This window comes from Gallinula chloropus (genome assembly GCF_964237585.1).
Source record: "Gallinula chloropus genome assembly, chromosome: 27".
In the NCBI taxonomy this organism is placed as follows: Eukaryota; Metazoa; Chordata; class Aves; order Gruiformes; family Rallidae; genus Gallinula; species Gallinula chloropus.
Genome location: NC_140112.1, coordinates 5,450,460 through 5,458,554, shown reverse-complemented (window position 1 = coordinate 5,458,554; position 8,095 = coordinate 5,450,460).

The window sequence follows — 8,095 nt, the reverse complement described above, 5'->3', positions numbered from 1 at the left end:
TCGGGTGGATTTGCTCCTGGCCTGGATGAGGGAAACTCTCCTCCTTGATCCAGAGGAAGGTGGGTGTGCTTGTGCCTTTGGATGAAGCTTATCCAGACTGGGGAGGGGGCTGATGCCTGGTTCTGGGGTGGTTTGTACGCCGGAGTGTGATGGGTTCCAGTGCTGGCTTCCTGCTCAGCAGTGGGGAAAGTCTGGCTTGGGTTTGGTTCTCTGAAGGGTGAATGTGGTTTCGGAAGCAGAGCAGCACTCTGCTTTCCCAGCAGTAGCTTCTCCTGTTGGATTTTGATGGAAAATGTAGAGGAAAAGAGTGATGGGAAGGGCAGAGATTGGGTGCTCCATGCTCTGAGCCCTGTGCTGGTGAGGGGGCTGTGTCATCACTCTGGAGACATTCAAAACCCATCTGGACGCCGACCTGTGCAATATGAGCTGGGGAGCTGCTTTGGCAGGGGGGTTGGACCTGCTGAGCTCTCAAGGTCCCTTCCAACCCCTATGATTCTATGATCACAAGGTGCTCAGTCAATACCAGCAGTGACTGAGTGTATTGACAGGAACCCACACTGGCCTTGGCTTTTCCAAGGGCTGGAAGCACCCTGCTTTGCTGGGGAACGGTGGGGTTATTTTTTACCAGCCAATACATCAAGAGGAGACACTAATAAATCTGTGTTGTGCAATTCATCAGGGCAGGGGGGGGATGGAGGTACTCCTGGTGTGTAGTTTGGCATTGTAGCATGGAGCAGATACACCATGGTGGTATTTATACCCTTCCTGGATGATACCACAGATGTTCCTCTGAGATGTGCCCAGCTCCTCTCCTCCCCCCTTTGCTTGCAGTTTCACTTCCTTTATCAGTGAAGCTGAACCATAAAGCTCCTCATGAGCTGCGTACGGAGCGCTCAGGTCAGCATCATAAAAGGGGTTGATCATTGACTGGGGACGTAAACAGATTGGGACAGCCAAAGCTCCCCTGGGCTCCAGCGTCAGCTAAAACGGGGCCCGACCTGACTGTTCAGCACCCTGGGGAGAGCCAAAACCAGGCTGAAAATGTTGTTTTCTTCTGCAGCAACATGCAGGCTCTGGCTGCAGAGAAGCCTCCGTGGGACGTGGGGATGCAGCCGTCGGGAAAGATCCTCTCTCTGGACAGGCAAGGGGCCAAGAAGGTGCTGGAGATCTACGTCAGCCGCTCACTGAGCTGCTGTGAAAACTCCACAGTGGCCAAAAAACCCCTTCGGAAGAGAGCCGACCGGAGAGGGAGGAAGGCAAGTGGGCTGCAACGGTCAGAGAGCGACTTCTGCAAGTATTCGTCTGGCAAACTCGGCCCCAGGAAGGACCAGGAGGACGAACCCAAAGCCCAGGACCTGGATGAGACTCTGGATGATGAGAGCAAAGCTCCTGGGGAGGTCCCTAAAGAGGAGCCAGAGCTCAAGAGGAAAAGCCAAAAAAACTCTTCCCAGGGCAAAAGCCAACGTACCTGGTTCAAAAGTGTCTTAAATTTCCTCCTGAAGAAGAACCCTGAGGAGCAGAAGGAAAATGCAGCTCATAAAGCGAAGGACAGAGATGCTAAAGCTCCTCCCAGCTCCAAACCAGAAGGGAGTAGCAGACCTGGAGGGGACATGAGCATGTCCCCACCGCTGGGCAAGGCCCCAAAGAAGAGATCCAGCCTCAAGAAGGTTTTCTCCTTCAAGAAACATGCGGATGAGGAGCGGGGAGAGGCGGCAGCTGGGGTGAAGGCCAAGCGGCCCAGCTGCCTGCCGCTGCGGCACGTCCAGGCACCAACCTCACCAGGTGGGACCCCAACCACCCCTAAGCCAACCCTACAGCCAACAGGACCTCTGCTGGGCACTGCTTAGCAGAGAAATGGTGCTTGGTGCTGGTTCTTCACCCAAAGCATCACCCTCCTGTTGCTTTCTGGGGTAGATTTTGGGGGGCTCTGATTCCAACCCCAGGAAAGGGTCAGTCACCCCTCTGGCTTCTGAGCACAGCGAGTCATCCCAAGCACAATCCAGGCACAGGTGTTCCTGTGTTTAGTTTAAACCTGCGTTACAGACATGAGATTAATTCTTCAGCCAGCCTAGGGCCAGTCTGAAGCTGCTTTCGGTTTGCTGTGGGGCAGGGTGCAGGTGGCTGGCTGCCCTGGCACCACAGGCAGAGCCCACGGGACACCCCCATCCCCACCTCAGCCCATCCCCTGGTGAAAAAGCTGGCATGGGGATTTCTGGGCAGCTTGGGCAGATTTAGGGTGAGTCTCAAGCACTTGGTTATTGTAGAATCATAGAATCACAGGGACCTCCAGAGCCCATGGGGTCCCACCCCCTGCCAAAGCAGGGTCCCTAGGACACGGCACACAGATCAGCATCCAGACGGGTCTGGAATCTCTCCAGAGAAGGAGACTCCACACCCCCTGGGCAGCCTGTCCCAGGGCTCCCTCACCCTCACTGGGGAAAAGTTCTTCCTGTGCTCTAACTTGCAGCCATTGCCCCTTGTCCTGTCCCCACAGACATTGAAAAGGGGCTGCCCATTCCCCCTGCATCCCACACTGAAGATATTTATAAACATTAATAAGGTCCCCCCTTAGTCTTGTTTTCTCCAGGCTGAACAGCCCCAGCTCACTCAGCCTTTCCTCACAGGGGAGATGCCCCAGGCAATGATGAGGAGAGCACAGACCCATCATTCACCAGCAATACGCACTGATGCAGGGTGGGCACGAGCATCACGTGGACGCAGCCACTGCCGCAGCTGCTTCTCCTTCCAATCCAGGGCCAAGAAGGGAAAACCCCAGGATCCTGATGTCTGAATCCCTGTTTTTCTTCCCACAGACGTGGAGCAGCCCGATGGGTACTACGCACAGGTCTCAGAGGAGATCGGGCTGATCGTGCAGGGCAGCGAGAGCCAGGGGAGCCGAGCGCGGGGCCAGGGGACCCCCCCACGGCCCGTCAGCGCCGACGGGGTCGGTAAGTGATGCCCTTGCTGCCACGCAGAGACAACGTCCGTGCCTGAGGTTCGCCCCCATGCAGAGCCTGCGTGGGACTCGTGCCCTGTTTCAGCCCTGGCTCTGGGGCTTACGTGACTTGACCAGGCATGGGCAGACTTGAGGGGGAATCTTCAGCATCGGGGCTCGAGCTGGGGAGGGAGGAACTCAAAGGCACAGGGGGTTCTGCTGGCTGAGGATGCCCAGGCACGTGGCCATAGGTGAAAATGGGGTTTGGGAGGGTGGAGGTGGATGGATGCTGCTCAGGGAATTTTTTCACAGGGGCTAAACAGGCACTGCTGCCCCCTTAGAGAGTCTGGGTGTGGGGCTCGGGGAAAGGCCTGGAGATAACGTGGGGTCTCTCTCTGCAGATGAAGCCATCAAGAGAATCGTCGCCCTGCTCCAGAGTGCAGGAGATGAGCTGGACAGGCAGGTGAGAGGCGAGCGGCGGTGGGGTGGAGGGAATTTGGGCCAAGCTCAGTGCTGGATGCACTGGGGCAGGGAAATGCTCAGCACACTCAAGGAAATGGCAGCTTTTAATTCCCCGACTGGGTGTGATCCTGGCTGTCTGTCTGTCTGTCCTCCCTCAACCACAGTCCATCCAACGGACCAAACACATCGACACAGGGATGCTGCTCTGAGTTACTCACTTGTAACGTGTGTGTTCCCTCCTTAACCAGGTGAAAGAAGACGCACGGCTGTGGATGTTCTTCAGGGACATGTCCTACAGCTCCTTCAAGAACCTGGCTGATGCCTACGTCCACAAGGAAATGACGGCCAGCAGACCCAACATCAACCCCCAGGAGATCCAGTTTGCCTTCACAGTGCACCTCACGGCCAAGGTGGCGGGCATCTGCAACCAGGCAGTCAACAGGATCATGGGCTTCGGCACCCGCTACCTGGAAGATTCATTTGCACCCTTGTCCTACAGCAGAATTCTCCAGGTAGGTTGGAGGACTGAGCCTGGGGTTGAGCTCCCAAGCAGCAAATTAGGGCAAGGGGTATAATTCTAGGGTGACTGACAGAGCTGGGTGGGTAGCAGTCGTGCTGGCTTGCTGTGGAAGGGGGGGGATTGGGTGCTGGGTCTTGCCCTGAGCTGTTTGGGCTGCCTTTGCCTTTCTTCAGTGTAAGCACAGCCCATGTAAGGAGCAGGACTTGCTTTGCTCCCTGCCTGCTGCATCTCCACAGCTGGAGATGCCCATCGTTGCCCCGTAGTGCCCATCCCTGCTGCGCTCCACAGCTTTCCTCAGGGGAGAACTTCCTCCTAAACCCACCTAGGAGACCACGAGCTCAGCTTGGGAAGGGAACCTCATGAGTGTTTTCTTCTGTCTCAGCAGAACAGGCAAGAGTTCAGCACAGACAACTGCGAGAGCCCAGATTGATGTTGGCTTCTCCAGGGGGCTTGTGGTGCCTGGGAACCCGAGGATGCAGATTTACCGATGGGGAAGGACGGTCCCTGTTGGTGACCTGACTGTGGGGTGACTTTCTGAGCTGTGGATTTCAAAATCTTCAGAGGAAAACAACAGCAACAGCCACAGCAGCGTGAAATGCCTCAAACCCACCTTGCTGGGGGGGTGAGGAGTCTGTAAACCAAACCAAGTCCAATGTTTGGAGGTTGCTCTGGGGTTTGGCTCCCACCAAGCGCCTGCGTGGAGACTCGTGGGTTGTTCCTGTCTGTGTCTGGGTATTTATTTCCCTGCCCTTCCCACACCTGTCTGGGGATGTACAGCAGCATTTCCTGTAGCTGTCAGCCAAGAAGTTCAGGGGAAAAAAAAAAAAACCTCAAATAAACTGGTCCCTAAGTGACAGCCAGGCTGGTCTGGTGGGTGATGTGCGTGGTCCTCACATGGGGATTAACATTTGCTCTGCTACAGCTGCTGAGGACTTCTCCTTTCAGGCCAGAGGGAAGGTGGCACACAGGGAGCCTTGCAGCAGCTGCACGGTGCGGTCCTGGTATTTTTTCACTATTTATAGCCACTCCCTGCCCAGCAGAAGGAGCTTTGTTCACCCAAGCAGCTTGAGCTGACACCAAGAACTGGGTAAAGCTGGTGCCCTCGCTGGTGCTCCTGCCAGGACTGAGGGGATTTACAGCTGCTGGGGTCTCACCTACGAGGCCTAAGGAGATGTGAAATGTCAAAGGGATTAAGCTCTAATCGCTGGGAATGTTCCCAGCTAATCTTTGCCCAGACCCCCTAAGTAGGGCTGCAGATTAAGGCAGCTCGGGGCTGGGGGGGTATTACCAGCGCTTGGCGTGGTGGCACCAGCCAGAGCATCTCCCTTGCCAGGGCTGGATCCAGCCTTGGGGGGGAAAGGGACAAAATTTTGGGGTTCACAGCATGTGAGAGGTGTGATGACTTGGTGAGTTGAAGGTGACAATCGTGAAAAACCAACCTGTGGGTCAGGCTCAGCGCCGTGCACGGGGTGACAGGGCCCTGTGGACCACCAGTGAGAATCCGTGTCTGCCCAGCACCTCCCATCCCAGAGGATCTGATCTTTTCAGCCCTTTTAAAGCCCTAAATAAAGCAAAGTGGGGAAGAGGAGCCCTGGAAGGAAGCAAGCAAGCAGGGCTTCCCATGCACACCAACATCCCCAGCTTGCAAAGCCTTTATGGAAGAGACGTGGAGGGTTGAATGCCCAGCTGCTGAGAAGCCCCAGGGAGGGGGGATACCTTGCAGGGGCTCAGTCTAATTTAGTCCAAGGCAATTAGGACTGTGAATAACATCAAATCCCACTGCTGGATCCTGCCTGGCGATGCCAGCAACAAGCACAACGCCAGCATGGTGGTTCCTTCTGGCCATGAACCAAACTGGGGGAGTTTTAGAGCAGGGGAAACACAAAGGCTCTGCCTGTTGGTGACAGTCACAGCGCCCTGTCCCAGCCGTGCCTGGGCTGTGACCGGGGCAGGGTTGAGCTGGGGTCAGGGGCCTGGTGGGAGGATCACACCATGTCCCTGTTCATTTTGCATCTGAGCTGGTGTGGTGCCAGGTGTGGGCTGGGATTTGCATGGAGCAGAACAGGGCTTTGTCTCCTCGCTGACTTCCCAGAGGACAGCATCTTCCCTGGGCACGAGGGACGTGCCTGCCAGGCAAAGCACCTGAGAGAAAAACACCTCATCTCTCTCCCACCCCCTTCTCCTGCCCTTTTCCTGGTGTCACCACTGAACCAAAACCAAACATCCTCCTTCTGTGGGCGCTGGACCCTTTCCCACCCACCAGTGCTGGGGAAACAGGGGGAAAAACCTGCACAGCCCCTTGCACGAGGGGCTCCTGCTCCCAAATAACCTAAACCAAAGCAGGGATGCTGCTCCAGCCTGGCATGGTGGGGTGATTTTAGGAGCAGTGGGATGATTTTTGGGTGCAGCAGCCCAGGGCTGGTGGCTCTCAGAGCCCAGGTCCCTTCTCGTGAGCGATTCCGGTGTCTGGGCTTAATCTCTCAGTTATAAAATTGAGACCCTGATTGCCTGTGGCCACTGAAGATATTAAGAAGGTATTAAAGAAGGGTGAGTTATTAGCCCCAGGGTTTTGATCGGGTTCCAACTCTTGGTATTACCTTCATCCTTCCCTCAACGCCCTGCCAGGGCTCCCAACAGCTAAAGCCATCACCTCGCCTGAAAATCCCCGGGATCGTGGGCACCGGCCATCTGGGCACTGATCCTGCCCAGGCACAAAGCTGCCCCGTGCCCCACACAGCCCCCCCCCAGCCTGGGGCTCAGTGGGAGCTGGGGGGGTGATGGGGGCTTCTCCTGACGGCATCTCAGGCTGCTCCTGGGATCTCGTGCGTCTCCGAAGTCCTTAGTCCCCCCTAATCCCGCTTTGTGGAGCGCCAGGGGGGGGAGGGCAGCTTAGAAAACCAGCCTGGCACTTAATGAGCCAATTAATGCAAAATTCGCTGTCGCTAAGAGGATGATGACAGGGTTTCATCTCACAGGGCATGGCACCAGGCCAGGAAGGATGCTGTCCTCAGGGATGCTGTCCCAGAGCCCGGGTGTGTGCAGCGGGATAGGGTGCAGGACAGATTTGGCATCCCCCCCCCCCTCCCCCCCCCTACTGCCCTGAGAACCCCCCTGGAATTCCTGGCAGGGGATTTGGGGAAATGCTGTGATGTGGCTGGGCACCCCCTCAGCTGGCAGACCCCCAGGAGCATCCCCAGAGCCCAGCTTCTCTGGGGCTGGAGGATCCCAAGGGGACCCCGGGGGTACCTGAGCACGCTGTGAAGTCCTCACAGGTCTGAGCCGCTGGCTTGTGGGGTGCTGCCCTCCCCTTGCTGGGTCAGATGTCTTCTGTCCTTCCCTGCATGTGGACACTCATCCCCTTGTCTGTCCTGCCTTGCTTCCCCTGCCCTCTCCTGCTGCCTGGGTGGGGGGCTGTGCTGTCTGCCTGACTTTCTTCTTGCACCCACTGTGCCCCTCCCCACGGAGCTGCTCACTCTCCTTCTTCCAGGGATGGCAGCTTCTTCCTGGCCACCACAGGGTCCTTCCTCATCCAGCTCTGGGAATGGAAAACCCCCTTTGAAATGTTACTTCATGGCAGCTGCAAGGGAAGAGACTGGAACAAGATGCCCAAAGGAGAGCCTGGGGAGGAGGGGAACATCTCCCAGGGTCCTCCTGCAGCACTCTGTCTTGTAGCAAGCCCAGCTCCTGTGGGGAAACCCTCCTCATGCCATGCACTGGCTGGAGGAGTGTGTTCCTGCAGGTCCCATGGGATTGTTCACGCCTTTCCCAAAGCTTTGCAGGTGGGGCTGGGTTCGACTGAGGAGCTGCAAGTGCTGAGTGAGGCAGGAGCATCCTACACCTCTACCATGCTGTGTGGGCTGAACTCCCTGGGGCCTAACCCTGGCCATTGGCAGGGTCGCTGCACAGGGAACAGGGAAGCGGCTTCTTCCAGTGTGCAAACACTCGTGACCTCCTGGTGCACTTGGGTATTGGGATCAGCCACAGTGAGAGATGATCATTTCCCCCTTCTCCTCCCTCCCAGTGCTGCAGGAAAGGCCCTTTACATGAAGGAATTTGCTCTCCCAAGGGCTGGAGGCAGTGGGATGAATCACACTGATCCCAGCTCAGATACCATCAGATGGCTGGTGGAAAGACTGGAGCGTGTGGGAGACTCACCCACCCAGGGGATAATGTGAAAA